Consider the following 16,700-nt stretch of genomic DNA (forward strand, 5'->3'; position numbering starts at 1 on the left):
TTTTTTCAAAACTGAAGATGCTATAAGGAGAGCATTTTCAGATGTTTGTTACAGGCAAACTGCTTAACCATTTGAAAATGGCTCTTGTGTGTGAAAGTTTCACCTCTTTGTTTTTAAGTTGTATCAAGTTCAACTAGTTCTTCCTCTGAGTGAGAGACACTTAACACCTCTTGTCTGGAAGAGAAATGCGCTTCTCCATTGCAACCCAGACCCCTTTTGTAAGTTGCTTTTTGCCCTGAAATATACGCAGGCACCTCGAAGGCAAGTTTGCTTTAGATCATAATTTTCCTCTTTTGGGAGATGTAGCTCAGTGGCAAAGTACACCTGGGTTCAATCCTCAATACTGCAAAAGAAAAAAAAAAGTCAGAAATTACAATGAGAAATCTTATTTGAATTGCCTGAGGGAAATAATGAGGCCCATTAATTGAGATAATCAAGATAAAGATTGACCTAAGGGTTAGGCTTCCTTGGCTCAATGACTCCCTTCCATCCTCCTACTCCTTACCCCCACCAGAAACCCAAAGCTTATTGCACAGGAGAGGATAAAACAACATTTGGGGTGCCAGGTGCGGTAGCCCATGCCTGTAATCCCAGTGATTTAGGAGGTTGAGACAGGAAGATGGAAAGTTCAAAACCAGCCTCTTGGCAACTTTGGGAGGCTCTAAGCAACTTGGCAAGAGTCTGTCTCAAAATAAAATAAAAATATTATTTAGAATTTGAAAAATAAAATTTTTTCTTTTTTTTTAATTTTCATTGTTGGTTGTTCAAAACATTACATAGTTCTTGATATATCATATTTCACACTTTGATTCAAGTGGGTTATGAACTCCCATTTTTACCCCATATACAGATTGCAGAATCACATCGGTTACACATCCATTGATTTACATATTGCCATACTAGTGTCTGTTGTATTCTGCTGCCTTTCCTATCCTCTACTATCCCCCCTCCCCCCTCCCCTCCCCTCTTCTCTCTCTACCCCCTCTACTGTAATTCATTTTTCCCCCTTGTATTTTTTTTCCCTTTCCCCTCACTTCCTCTTGTATGTAATTTTGTATACCCCTGAGGGTCTTCTTCCATTTCCATGCAATTTCCCTTCTCTCTCCCTTTCCCTCCCACCTCTCATCCCTGTTTAATGTTAATCTTCTTCTCATGCTCTTCCTCCCTACTCTGTTCTTAGTTACTCTCCTTATATCAAAGAAGACATTTGGCATTTGTTTTTAAGGGCTTGGCTAGCTTCACTTAGCATAATCTGCTCTAATGCCATCCATTTCCCTGCAAATTCTTTGATTTTGTCATTTTTTAATGCAGAGTAATACTCCATTGTGTATAAATGCCACATTTTTTTTACCCATTTGTCTATTGAAGGGCATCTAGGTTGGTTCCACAGTCTTGCTATTGTGAATTGTGCTGCTATGAACATGGATGTAGCAGTGTCCCTGTAGTATGCTCTTTTTAGGTCTTTAGGGAATAGACCGAGAAGGGGAATAGCTGGGTCAAATGGTGGTTCCATTCCCAGCTTTCCAAGAAATTTCCATACTGCTTTCCAAATTGGCCTCACCAATTTGCAGTCCCACCAGCAATGTACAAGTGTACCCTTTTCCCCACATCCTCGCAAGCACTTGTTGTTGTTTGACTTCATAATGGCTGCCAATCTTACTGGAGTGAGATGGTATCTTAGGGTGGTTTTGATTTGCATTTCTCTGACTGCTAGAGATGGTGAGCATTTTTTCATGTACTTGTTGATTGATTGTATGTCCTCCTCTGAGAAGTGTCTGTTCAGGTCCTTGGCCCATTTGTTGATTGGATTATTTGTTATCTTATTGTCTAATTTTTTGAGTTCTTTGTATATTCTGGATATTAGGGCTCTGTCTGAAGTGTGAGGAGTAAAGATTTGTTCCCAGGATGTAGGCTCCCTATTTACATCTCTTATTGTTTCTTTTGCTGAGAAAAAACTTTTTAGTTTGAGTAAGTCCCATTTGTTGATTCTAGTTATTAACTCTTGTGCTATGGGTGTCCTATTGAGGAATTTGGAGCCCGACCCCACAGTATGTAGATCGTAGCCAACTTTTTCTTCTATCAGACGCCGTGTCTCTGATTTGATATCAAGCTCCTTGATCCATTTTGAGTTAACTTTTGTGCATGGTGAGAGAAAGGGATTCAGTTTCATTTTGTTGCATATGGATTTCCAGTTTTCCCAGCACCATTTGTTGAAGATGCTATCCTTCCTCCATTGCATGCTTTTAGCCCCTTTATCAAATATAAGATAGTTGTAGTTTTGTGGATTGGTTTCTGTGTCCTCTATTCTGTACCATTGGTCCACCCGCCTGTTTTGGTACCAGTAACATGCTGTTTTTGTTACTATTGCTCTGTAGTATAGTTTGAAGTGTGGAATACTATACCACCTGATTCACACTTTCTGCTTAGCATTGTTTTTGCTATTCTGGGTCTTTTATTTTTCCATATGAATTTCATGATTGCTTTATCTATTTCTCCAAGAAATGCCGTTGGGATTTTGATTGGCATTGCATTAAACCTATAGAAAACTTTTGGTAATATCGCCATTTTGATGATGTTAGTTCTGCCTATCCATGAACAGGGTATATTTTTCCATCTTCTAAGATCTTCTTCTATTTCTCTCTTTAGGGTTCTGTAGTTTTCATTGTATAAGTCTTTTACCTCTTTTGTTAGGTCGATTCCCAAGTATTTTATTTTATTTTATTTTATTTTGAGGATATTGTGAATGGAGTGGTTGTCCTCATTTCCATAATATTCCAAAAATATTATTCAGCATTTGAAAAATTAAATTTTTTCAAAATAAAAAATAAAAAGGCTGGGGGGTGTGGCTTATTAGTTAAGTGCCTCTGGGTTTAATCCCTGGTACCCCCCCCCCAAAAAAAAAAAAAAGAGTGGTCTTGGGGTGGAGAAGTTTCTGGCACTACAATATAAAAATGTAAGAATAGAGTTATAAAAACTAAAATGTTTACATAAACTTTAGGTAATGAAGCTGTGTCTATTTCACCTGATTGTTTTTTGGGGAAAGGACGTCCTGTCTATCTAGGGAAATATTTTTCCTAACATTGTAAAATGGAGGGCATGTGCATCTTCCCTTTAAGCAATATTAATTAAACATGCTAACAGATGACCAGTACGATTACCTGGGTGCACACAGTGTAGAATGGAAACTGGGTTGTTAGTAGGAAAAATTCTCTATTGGATAGTTCCATGTGAAGCCCAGGCTAGTGCTTTTGGCAAAAGCTTATGTATACCTCTCAGCAATTCCTATAGGGATTTTGGATTAGAGAATTTAAGCAGTTTATACAAGATCTCTGGGTGTGGTGGCATGCTTCTGTAATCTGAATAATTTGGGAGATTGAGGCAGGAGGACCTCAAATTTAAGGCCAGTCTGGGCAATTTAGAAAGACCCCCATCTCAAAATAAGGTATAAAAGGGGCCATGGATATAGCTAGAGTAGTAAAGCACCTATGGGCTCAATCGCATTATTGCACAAAATAAATCAATTAATTAAATAAAGAAAAATAGATTTAGACATTTTTAAAAAATTAAAAGGACTAAGGATATAGCTCAGTGGAAGAATGCCCCTGTGTTTAATCCCCAATATCACATACGAATAAATAAATAATAAAAATAAAATATCATGTTACCTGGGGAATGACAGGAAGAGATATCCTAATGAGGAGCCTTTATCCTCCTATTACTGACTCCACCACTATGTGAGGAACTCCTAGGTTCCCTTGACACTTGGACAGTGTCCTATAAACAACTCTCAGATGGCCACCCTAGAGCTTCTGGGCTTGGGAATGGTGGTTCCAGGGTGAAGGAACAACATCCTATTTGGCAGGATGCCACTCTAATGGAAGAAGGTAGCAATAAGCTCCTCTGTTGAGTTTTTACTTAGTCCCAGGCAATGACTAATGGCTTGGTCTTATGGTCAGGCAGAAAACAGTCGAATCCTGTTCTATTAAACCAATACCAATGTGGAACATGGCCTTATGGAACTTTGAGGTATGCATTAAAATAGTACATGTGCATGCCCATCAGAAGAACCCATTTCCAGGTTTGAGAGGTGATACTGACAAGCAGGTACCCCGTGTATGGCCTTAGGTGGCCATATGGGCCCATGAAATGAGTAGATATGGGTTCTGCAGCCATGCTGAGATGGGCTGAATCTGGGTATTCCTTGGTACTCTCAGAGTCACAAAATGCCAGAAAGAACTGTCTTCTAGCAAAAGAGACCTAGTCTGTCAATGGGTCTGGGGCAGATCCCCTGGTGGGAAGGCAACTGATACCTGATGCTAGTAGCTTTGGGTGTCCTGACAGGAGTAGACATCAATTCTGGACTGGGTTTTGCTTAGCTTATAGAAAAATGCAAATGTTCTGAGTGCTACAGAAGAAACAGAACAGAGCACATCCCATGAACAACCAACAGTCCTTTTTTTTCAGACCAGAGGACACACTGTACAACCCATAACATGCAACAATGCAACAATGGTAGAGATACCCTCCTCAGAGCAATAAGAGAGAAGTGAACTGGGCAATTAAAACAGTGGTTGTCTAAAATGGGGGGAAAACAAGCCTGAAGTGCTGGCCCTTCACAGTGTGAGCCCATACTTAGACTGAACAGGATGAAAGTTTTCTTTTTTTTTTTTTGTCTCGGGAAGAGGGTGAAGAAGGATGCTGGTATGACTCCAAGGAACAAGTACACTGGTCTAGTAATCACTATTTTTTCTTTCTTTCCTATATCATTTCAAGTCCTGCCCCTGTCCTCCCCCACCCTCACAGACCTGATTTCTGTGGTCACAGGATCAGAGCAACAGCTATAAGTGCTGAGAGAAGAGATGATTTCTAAGCAAGGAATTATGTTTTGGGATATTATGATAGAACTCCTAAGGGCCTAATAGCGGTGTGTTGTGTGTTCACCCCACCCGGCAAAAGTGGGATTATCAGTGACTACAGCTGTATGGCCTCATGGTGATCCTAGCCCACTAGGTCTATACCTGAGTAACCTTACCCTATCTGAATGGCAGTGGACTAAGGGGGAGGCACTTGCTAGACTAGTATTGCTGCCTGTGGTCCCATAGAGCACAGTGGCTCCAACCTAATGTCCCTTCCAAAGGTGAACTGTTTCGGTATTAATGGAAAGAACAAAGAATAGTAGCTAAGGCTAAAGTGATAAAGAAATAGGATGTGTGATGAGGGAAATCCGACATTGCACTAACATCTGGAAAGAAGCTCAGAGCAAGAGATGACATTGCTCAAGAGATGACATACCCAGCTTAAGATGGTTGAAGGGTGAAGCTACCTGTGTGCTGAGACTCACACTCCTGCTTTGGAAACTGGTAACATCACAGGGAAGCCTGCAAACCTTGGAAGCCTCACTCTAAGGGATGTATCCAAACAATATGATGGAGGACTAAATTAATTAGTAAAGATTAAATGAGATTCTAGTAACAAGGCAGTAAAAAGCACAAATATTATTGTGGAATACAAACTTCTTTCCCCCAAACACTAAAAAATTGCTTTGCATAGGCAGATTTCTGGAACATGAAATCTTATTCGAAGTCTTATTCGAGATATATATAACTATCAATAAAAATATCAAATTTCTTGACAGTCTGTTGTGAATCTAGATGTGAATAAAATGCTTTTATCTACATTATATTGCAAAGAGAAATTTGTGGAAATGAGATTTTTACCCAAAGATACTCACTGTGTGTCACACTGCTGTGAGGGATAACTGTGTAACATAATCCAATACTATGCCTCTTAGGGAGACTTTCAGGAAAGATAATTTGGAGAAAAATAAGTCAGTTTTTCAGTGGTTTTGTATGATTATGGAATAAATTCCACAATAAATAAAGTTTTAACTTTAAAAGCAAGTAGTGTTTTGTTCCCCATTCAATGTTACCACCACTCTACCACATATTAGGTGACTCTCAATTTTTGGAAGTCAACAAATTTAAGTATATATATATGTCACTGTTAAATATAATTCCCCTCCCAAGAATTATTAGGAAACAATTCTGTCTCAGTTTATTATTGAGGAAAAATTTCCTCTTTGGAATAAATCTCTATTGATAATGATCATTCATGGTAGTTTCATATATCTTTGACTGACCTCATGGTTGTACATGTAAACCAAAGTGCATATTTAAAATGAGAAATAAGCTGGGAGTGGTGGCATATGACTGTAATCCCAGTGGCTCAGGAGTCTGAGTCAGAAAGATCCTGAATTCAAAGCCAGCCTCAGCAAATGGCAAGGCACTTAGCAACTCAGTGAGATCCTGTCTCCAAATAAAATATAAAATAGAGCAGGGGATGGGATGTGGCTCAGTGGTCGAGTGCCTCTGAGTTCAATCTCTGGAACAAAAAAAATAAAAATAAAAAAAGAAAGAAAGTAATAGTTTATGCATATATTTTGGTTTTTTACTTACTTTCCACCCATAAATATTCCAGAGCAGCGATTTCCTTCTTAGTAACAACCATCATCCTATTTTATAATTCTCAACATATTTTACTGTGGAAGAGTGACCTAAAAATCTTGGTTAATGCATTTGGTAGGTGTATTCTTGCTTAATGATTGACTAAGAGATATTTGCATGAAGAACTCAAGACTATTTTGGGCCATTTATCGTACTCATTTTCAAAAAAGGAAATGATTTGTAAATGTAGGTGTAGGAATACCCCTCTTGAGAAAATTTAATCAATGAGGTAATCTCTTAACATTCTAAGACTAAAGGTTTTGTTTTGAGCCGAAGCTGAGGATGGTAAGCATGAGACCTAATTAATTTACTGTTTGAGTTGGTTTTTCAAAACCAGGCTTCTGTGGCTAGTTATAGTTATAGGTAGCTGGGGCTTAGGGTAACCCTCTTGTGGTTTCACTAGTAACTGTTCTTAAAATCCTTATTTCTTTTTTGGGGGAGGCAGGTATCAGGGATTGAACTCAGAAGCACTTGACCACTGAGCCACATCCACAGCCCTATTTTATTTAGAAACAGGGTCTCACTGAGTTGCTTAGCACCTCGCCATTGCTGAGGCTGGCTTTGAACTCGAGATCCTCCTGCCTCAGCTTCCCAAGCCGCTGGGATTACAGGCATGCACCACCATGCTGAACAAAGTCCTGGTTTCTTCATATCAATCTACATTTGTATTGGTGAAGGCCACAGCTTAAAAAGTAACCTCTCCACTCCCTACTCTATTTTAACCACAATCTAAGTATAAGTTTAGACACAAGAAAATTGTCTGCACTCATAATGTTATAGTGTTCTGGACACTTGCCAAATATTTCAAAATATGGAGGGCATTGGTTGGCACTGAGGAAACAAATGGAATTTAGCCTCAAAAACTGATTTTGTAAGGGCTTTTGTTTCTACTTTGTTTCTGGGAATCTAATTTAAAGACATTTTGCAATACTGTGATTACTACCATATTGATTCCTGAAGAAAGGCAATCTATTTTTTTTTTTTTTTTTTTTAGGGGAAAGATGTGATGACATTAGGTTAAGGTCAATTTGTGAAGCCCAGTTACTTTTCGGGGCAGATACTTAGGATGGAACTTAAGGGAGCTCTACCACTGAGCTACATCCACCCAGTTTTTTATTGTTTATTTTGAGACAGAGTCTTGCTAAGTTGCTGAGAGCTTCTCTAAATTGTTAAGGTGGGCCTTGAATTTATGGTACTCCTGTCTCAAAACTCTGAGTCACTAGAATTATAAGTAAGCACCACTGTGCCCAGAAAACTCCAGATTACTTTCCATTTCAGGTTGGATTTTGGCATTCTGTGCCACGAACAACTGTTTTAGCCAAGAAGAACACCTACAAAGGCAAGCATTTTATTGAAATGTTTGGTTTTCTTTAGAGAAAAGGAAAAGCACTGGATTTTCTGTTTCATCAAAATTTGAAAATATGATCATAGTTTGTGATAATAGAGACATACATTTCCATTAGTCAAAAACAGCTTTTAGAAGCTTTCCCCAAACAGCTTACTTAAGGGATTAGCCTGTGCTATTGGATAGACTTTTTTCCTTCCACAAAATGGCACAGAGTAAGTTTTCTTATTAATATATGTGCTGAAGACCATTGCTTAGAAATATATACATTTATATTTCTAAACAATAACAACAACAACAACACATATGTAGTTGTTGCTGTTGTTTGGTACTGGGGATTGAACACAGGGGTGCTTAAGCACTGAACCACATTCACAGCCCTTTTTATATTTTATTTTAAGACAGGGTCTCACTGAGTTGCTTAGTGCCTCGCTAAATTGCTAAGGCTTGCTTTGAACCTACGATCCTCCTGCTTCAGCCTCCTGAGTTGCTGGGATTATAGGTGTGCGCCACCACTTCTGGCTAGAAAGACATTAATGTAATTTTCTTCCTAGAACTAGTTAACAGTTCTTCGCAGTCAAGATCAACCTTAGAAATCAATCATATAAGACTAGTGCAGTCAGTTTTGGTATTAAGTGGATTTTTAAATTTTATTTTACTTTCTTTTTGAAAGGCTATTTTGATCCATAAAATGTATGACCTGTCAGCATTTCCAGAGTCTCTCTCTCTTTTTTTTTTTTTTCCGGGGGCGGGGTGGTGGTGGTGGTGACTACCAGGGATTGAATTCAGGGGCACTCCACTACTGAGCCACATCCCCAGCCCTATTTTTGTATTTTATTTAGAGACAGAGTCTCACTGTGTTGCCTAGGGGCTCATTAAATTGCTAAGGCTGGCTTTGAACTCAAAGTCCCTCACAATCTTCCTGCCTCACAATCTTCCTTCCTCCCAAACCACTGGGACTACAGGCCTGCGCCACTGCACCCAGCTCCAGAGTTTTATTCTTTTAAAAAAGTACTGTTCAGGAATGTGGAAAAATACTGACTTTGAGACTCTTAGATTGTTTTAATTTTTGAAAACCTGTCTTGTTTTCAATGATGCTAATTTCTTGTTACTGTTCAACAACAGTCATTGAACAGAGAAGATAAATCCCTATAATAGTTAACTTTATAAATTACATTAAGTATCTAGAGCAGTGGCATATCCCTATAATCCCAGCTGTTTAGGATTGAGACCAACCTAGGCAATTTAGCAATATCCTCTCTCAAAATAAAAAGTGAAAAGGGATAGGTACGGTGGCATATGCCTGAAATATCTGTGGTTGTGGAGGCTGAGGCAGGAGTATGGCAAGTTTGAGGTCAGCCTCAGTGAGGACCTAATCAACTTAGTTAGACATTGTCTTTTAAAAATAAATAAATAAAAATAAAAGGGCCAGAGATGTAGCTTGGTGGTAGAAAGCTTATTTTAGCATGAATGAATCCCTGGGTTCAATTCCCAGTAATGAAAAAAAAAATGAATTTTTACTTTATCAAATTCTAACTATGTTTTGGGATTATTGGCATACTTTTTACGTAGACCACTCTATTATTTTATAGGTGTGTTCTAAGAATTGGTCCCCTTTGAAGTAATAATTCTAGGAATGTATCCCTTAAACATTTTGCAAAAATTCCAATAAAAATGAATCAGGAAAGCCCAGCACGGTGGTGCATGCCTGTAATTCCAGTGGCTTGGGAGGCTGAGACAGGAGACCATAAGTTCAAAACCAGCCTCAGTAAAAGTGAGGTTCTAAGCAACTCAGTGAGACCCTGTCTCTAAATAAAATACGAAATAGGGCTGGGGATATGGCTCAGCGGTTGAATGCCCCTGAGTTTAATCCCTGGTACCCCACATCCTCCAAAAAAAAAGAATAATCAGGAAGTGGTCCAACCAGAAAGAGCATACTCAAATTAGCATAATTTGAGGAGGATTTAAAAGAAGTGTAAGGGAATCACAAATAGCAACATCAGATCCAGAGAAGAGAGCAATGGAGAGGAGGGTACTTGGAGAGGAGTCATGACCAATGGATGACTGGTTAATTCAAAGCACTGAGGATTTAATCGTGAAATGTTCAGAAGAGAAAACGAGCTAATCCAATCAGTCTTTCTGCTTCCAGAATCTTGACTGGAGATTGTTGGAAGAACTTCTTATTAAGGTGTGACAGCAGGTTCAGCAGGCTGGTGAGGAGAAACAGATACATACCACAGGAGAGAGACCACAGGGGTAATAAAAGAGGAAGTGAAATGTCCCCAGGTATTTTGGTCATCTAATACTGCATTACAAATTAACCCAAAATGTATTGCTTTGGAACAACCATTTTATTTGCTCCAGACTGTGGGTTAGAAGTTCAGGAAGAGTTCAGTTGGGCAATTTTTCTGCTTCCCCTGGCTTTGGCTGGCGTCATTTACTCAGTTACACTCACACAGTGGTTGAGCTGAACTTGGAAGTTTCAAGAAAGCTTAACACTCAAAAAGGCACCTCTGTTCTCAAAGAAAAGTGCCCACAAGGTTCCATGAGGTTTCCTCTCTGCCTGGTAGTCTCGGGGTCATTGTACTGCTTACCCTGGTAGCTTACCTCCCAGAAAGAGCATTCCAAGCAATAGCCGAATCTACATAACTCTGAAGGACCAACTTTGAAAGCTACACAGTCACTTTTGCCATGATCTATTTGTCAAAGTCTGTAATCTCAGTGTCTAAGAAGGTTGAGTCAGGAGGCTAACAAGTTCACAGCCAGCCCCAGCAATTTAGCGAGGCCCTATGTAATTTATTGAGACCCTGTCTCAAAAAAAGAAAAATTATACATATAAAGGGATGTGGTTTGGTAGTAGAGTGCCCCTGGGTTCAATCCCTAGTACAAAAAAAAAAAAAAAAAAAAGTCTGTGATGGGGCCAGTCTGCATCCAAAGAGAGTGAAAATAGACTTCAACACTGGGTAAAGTGTGGCAAGATTTTGATGACACCTTTAAGTCACCATATCAGGGTTAGTTTGCAATCATGTGGCTTGCTAATTCAGCATCTTTGTATTAAGCAAACAGAAAGTCCCAACAGAAAATAGATTTGGGAGGAAAAGGATGATTTCATTATCCTTTAAATCATGATCAGCTGACAATCACTGTCCTATTTAGCAATGGTTTCCTTAAATCATGTCACATATACAACATCCCCCTACTCCAGAGACATGTTAAATAAAGATTACAAGAGAACACTGCTTGATCTCTATCTATCTATCTATCTATCTATCTATCTATTGTACTGGGGATTAAACCCAGGGTACTATACTACTGAACTATACTTTCAGCCCTTTCTCTATTTTTTAACTTTAAGACAAGGTCATCTTAAATTGCTCAAGCTAGCCTGGAACTTGTGATCCTCTTCCCTCAAACTTTCAAGTTGCTGGGGTTATAGGCATATGCAACTGCACCCAGTTAGAGGACATTATTTTAAATTAAACTTCTGAACAGACCAGAGTGAAAAATCAAATTGGAATCACTAATGCTAAATTTCCATGTTGCCAAGTTGAAACTAAGCTGTTTATCTGACTAATCAGGATTAGAGAGATGACAGCCAAATTTCCCAAACGCACCGGTTTTGATTGGAATGATAATGAAGTTTCCTTTTCTCTAATCCTCACATAAAAAAGTAGCCTAAAATAACCTGATGTTAATTAATCAGTTATTTTTCTATTATTCTGTCTTCCTGTCCTTCCCTTATGAGGAAAGTAATTTTGAAATGACCAACCTGCTTTTTGTTCTTTTGCTTCTGTTTTCTTCAACCTGTCTCTATCTCTAATACTAAACTCCTTTGCTCAGCACACTAAAATACTTGTTCTATTTTCTGGAATGAAATGTTTTCTGATTCTAAAATTGTGAACAGAGCCAATTAAGATCTTTAGCTAAATTGTTATAATTTTATCCTTTGACAGATATAAATAGAGACATTAACATTTCTTAAAGCCCTGCTAGCAATTATTTTTCTATGGGATACCCTTTAAATGTATTACAAACCCCTTATTAAGTTACTAGAACAATATAAAAATAAAAATAAAAAGTAGATTTTTTTTTCCCAGGGATTGAACCCAGGGGTACTTAACCACTGAGCCACACCCCCAGCCTTTGTTCATTTTTTATTTTGAGAGAGGGTCTCACTAATTTTCTTGAGGCTTCATTAGGTTGCTGAGGTTGCCATCAATTTTTTGATCCTCCTTCATCAGCCTCCTGAGCTGCTCAGATTACAGGAGTATGCCACCACGGCTGCGTTATAAAGCAGTTCTTAATGAAAGATTTCTTTAAATTTTGTACATAGATTGGAGATGAACAGCTCAGTAGTAAAGCACTTGCCTAGGCTTATGAGGTCCTAGGTTTGATCCTCAGTAACACACACACACACAAACTGACATACAAAAATAAGTGGGTTTTCTAGATATTAATAACAAACCTGCTGATAAAAAAATCAAGAAAAAAATCCCATTCACAATTGTATTAAAAATACCTAGGAATAAACCTCATTAAGGAGGTGAAAGACCTCTATAATGAAGAGAATAAAACACTGAAGAAAGAAAAGAAGACACTAGAAGATAGAAAACCTCCCATGTTCATGGATAAGAAGACGTAACACTACTAAAATGGTCATATTACCAAAAGCAACGTACAACTTCAATGCAATAACCATCAAAATGCTAATGGCATTCTTTACAGAACTAGTCAAATCAAACCTCAAATTCATACAGAAGCTTGAAGAGCCAGAGCAATTCTGAGCACAAAGAGCAACACTGGAGACATCACAATGCCTGATTTCAAAATGTATTACAGAGCCACAGTAACAAAACCAGCATGGTATCGGCATACAAACAGACAGATAGACCAATGGGATAGATTAAAAGGCCCAGAAATAAGCTCACACATCTACAGCAACTTTTTCTTGAAAAAGGCTCCAAAAACATATGTAGAAGAAAAGACAGACTTTTCAACAAATGGTGCTTGAAAAACTGAATATCCACATGTAGAAGATTGAAGCTAGATCCTTTTCCCCACTTGTATAAAAGTCAACCTAAAATGGATCAAAGACCTTAATATAAGACCTAAAACTTTGAAATTATGAGAAGACAACCTAGGGGAAGCACTTCAAGACACTGCCTGGTCAATGATTTCCTAAATAGGACTCCAGTAGGTCAGGAAATAAGCAAGAATTAACAAATGGGATTACATCAAGTTAAAAAGCTTTTACATAAACGAAGCACTCAGCAGAATGAAGAGATGATCTTCAGAATGGGAGAAAATCTCTGCCAAATATTCGTCTGACAAAGGATTAATATCTCGAATATACAAAGAAATCAAGAAAAAGTTATCAACAAAAGAATAAGTAACCCAATCAATAAATGTGCAAAGAATCTGAATGGAAACTTCTTTGAAGAAGTACAAATAACCAATAAATATAGGCAAAGGTGCTCAACAGCTTTAGCCATGAGAGAAATACAAGTGAAAACTACATTGAGATTCCATTTCACCCCAGTCATAACAGCTATTATCAAAACAAAAAACAATAAATGAACAAGAAAAAAAATGTTGGTGAGTATGTAGAGAAAAAGGAACCCTCATATATTTTTGTGAGAATGTGAATTAGTACAGACACTACAGAAAGCAGTATGGAATTTCCTCAAAAAATTAAAAATAGAGCTATCACATAATTCAGCTCTATCACTCCTGGGTTTATAACTGAAAGAAATGAAATCACTATACAAAATAGACACCTACATATCGATGTTTATTGCAGCACTATTCACAATAGCTTAGTTATGGAACTATCCTAGGTGCCCATCAACAGATAAATTTATTAAGAAAATATTATATATAAGTTATACATATATTATATATCATGAAATTTTTTCCATAAAGAAGAGGAAATTATGTCATTTACATTGAAATGAATAGAACTGGAGGTCATCATGTTAAGCAAAATCAGTCATACCTGAAAGACCTGTATCAAGTATCACTTTTTTTCTTATAATGTGAAAACTTAGGGGAAAAAAAAGTACCTAAAAGTATCTAATAGGGAAGGAGGAGGGAATCAGAGAAGAGGGCAAGAAAAGATAGTAGGGAGGGTGGATACGATTAAAACACAATATACGCATGCTCAGAAACATCGCAACGACATTCATTATTTTTTATAAGTAATATGAGCTAATATTTTTAATAAAAAAATAAAAATTTGTACAGTAAAATACAAGTGGCCTGTTTCTTCATTGGCAGTATTAAGTACAATAGATGTGGGTATGTGTTCATGAGGGGATATTACACAGATTTTATTGTGCCCAATTAGTCAAGTGAATATTCCTATAACTCATGAGCAAATGTGTATCTACTCTATCTGAAATGCAAAGGACTTTCCAGAATAAGTGCTGTTTTCCTATTTCCAGGGCCAGAAGCACACTGAGAATGCCTGAAGCATGTGTCTCAGGTGCCTGGTAGAGGGAAGTAGGTAGAAGGGAGGTGAAAAGAGAGGAGAGGGGCATATGCACTGGCAGAAATGAATGACCTGGGCTGAAAAAGGGGCCCCTGTTAATTTGTGGCAAAGAATCCAGGGGACTTGTAGACAAATGTCACACGAGGAATATAGGCCTTCTATCTTGGCTCTTGCTTTGAAATATTTCCAAGAGAGGTTCAGAAACTTACCTGAGTCACACAATCATTTGGCTATGGCCATTTGACTTTATGCGTCTGCCACACCATACACACAAACCACGTCTTGGACCTTCCACACTTCCTCTTTGTTTCCATTGCCATTTCTGAGATTTACTTCCCCTGTGTTTCTCTTCAAAGCAGGCTTTGATATTTATTTTAAGACTATTTCGCTTGTTTTAAAACAGTTTTTTGTGAAGTTTAATGAGCAGATTTTTTCAGTGGGTCTGATTCAATAGATTTATAAAACTTAAATTTAGGAGGCCATTATTTTAGACTAATCTCCTATACTAGGTCCCAGTAGACCAGCTAAAAATCCAAAAGGAGTCACTCATGCAGTTTCATATCACCAAGCTGAAATAAGGAGAGATAACAGCTTAATTTCTCAAATGGCCCAGATTAAAATGTCAAGATAATGAATTCCCTCTATTTCGATTCTTACAAAAAAAAAACAAAAAAGGAATCTTAAGTAATCTGTTGTTGACCAGTTATTTTTCTATTGTCTCTGCCTTACAAGGAAAATAACTTAGAAATAACCAATCCACTTGTTGTTCTTTTGTTTCTGTTTTCTTTAGTCCTTTTCTGTCTGTGAAACCAACCTCCTCTGCTCAGCCCATCAGAACACTTAGCCAGTATTATGGACTCTAATGTCTGATTATATAATAACAAATAAAGCCAATTAAGGTATACAAATTTGTTCTCATTATTCTTTGACACACCTGAGATTTTTCAGGTGTCAGACCCTTCAAGGTTATGGCAATGATGCTTGTCTGTGAACCATATTTTGGATAACAAGGAATTAGATTACTAAGTGTCAAAATTTGTCCCTATAATACCTGTAGAAATTACAAAGAAATTAGTATTAGGTTTAAATTACAAATTCTATTTTCCCAGGCTAGCCAAATATTGATTCAATAAATATTTTTCAAGACTTTACCGGATATTTTTCTGGGAAGAGCAAAGACAAAAATTTTACTGTCATTTGTATGATCATAATAAAGCAAAGTGCCAAATCTTTCTTTACTTAGAAATCACTTTTTGTTGTGCTCAGGGTTGGTTTATCATGTACTTTGGACATAGATTATATGTGCTGAAAGACATTTTTCAGAAATAGACTCTTACTCTATCCCCATATTCAAGTTCTTGGAATTTGCAAATACTTTTGGGGATTACTTTCAGTGATATGATTCTCAAAAATAAAAATATTTCATCAAACAAGTAAGTGGAAAACATGTTTTCTTTTAAATCTGGGTAAAACTCTTCTATATTATTGGATACTTGAATCTGTTAAATGTGCACAGAATTCTTGGTGTGACCCTTGTGCTGTGACTACTCATCTGCTTCCACAGCTGCCCCATGTGGCCTTTTATAACATAACCCATGTCAGGCTGATCTGCCAGATAACTAGCATTGCTGAGTGCCAACCAGAAAGAGTGGGCTGAATGATTCTGAACTGTCATCCCTCTTTGCAAGGGCAACAACCCCAGCATTTATTAATCCAACGAGATGCTTACTTTATAATTAACCTGGAAGCTACATCAAATGTCTAATTGCACTCCTGACAGCCACAGGGGGAGTTCTGTGGTGCCTTGAACTTCTCTCAACACATCTCTAGGAAATGCAGCTTTGTAGCGATCAGTAGGTGGCTATGAGAGTGGAAAAATAGCAGTCATACGATTGCAACAGTGATTGCTGCAGTCTCTTCTTTCAGTTAATGAAATGTTGAAAGTTCAAGACCCATGTTATTGGTAGAACTAATGAGAACTCGAAGTATACAGCTTGCTGGAATAAAGCTTTTAAGATTTAAAGCTTATTCACAATCGTGCATCAGTAAGACCCTATTTAGTATGCATTTACCAGGTCACTCTTATTTACTTACTTGTGCATCTCTTTTTTTATCATGTGAACTTTAAGATACTTGAGAGCAAGATGGTGCCAACGGCTTCCACACTGGCCTGACTACAGCCTTGTTCATTACAATTGGTCAGATTGCTTGGTGAGAGTAAAACCAGAACGTGAGCTCTCTACTAATCTTTCCTTGCACCAGATTCTTTCTGTTTATTCCAAAGAGTTTTACTTGGCTCATTCTTACTTTCCTAATTATGGATGGATTAGAATATTATTAGATGAATTCCTCTAAGATGTTT

General features: G+C 37.7%; 1 long non-coding RNA gene across 1 annotated transcript in view; it reads right to left on the reverse strand.

Moving 5' to 3' along the window:
* Positions 1 to 16,700, reverse strand: part of LOC143406245 (uncharacterized) — a 40,729-nt gene that overhangs the window by 2,862 nt on the left and 21,167 nt on the right. The window contains exon 3 of the long non-coding RNA XR_013092183.2: positions 104 to 343. This is a non-coding gene — a long non-coding RNA (uncharacterized LOC143406245). The remainder of the gene's footprint in view (positions 1 to 103; positions 344 to 16,700) is intronic.

The sequence above is a fragment of the Callospermophilus lateralis genome, chromosome 8 (assembly GCF_048772815.1).
Source record: "Callospermophilus lateralis isolate mCalLat2 chromosome 8, mCalLat2.hap1, whole genome shotgun sequence".
NCBI lineage: Eukaryota > Metazoa > Chordata > Mammalia > Rodentia > Sciuridae > Callospermophilus > Callospermophilus lateralis.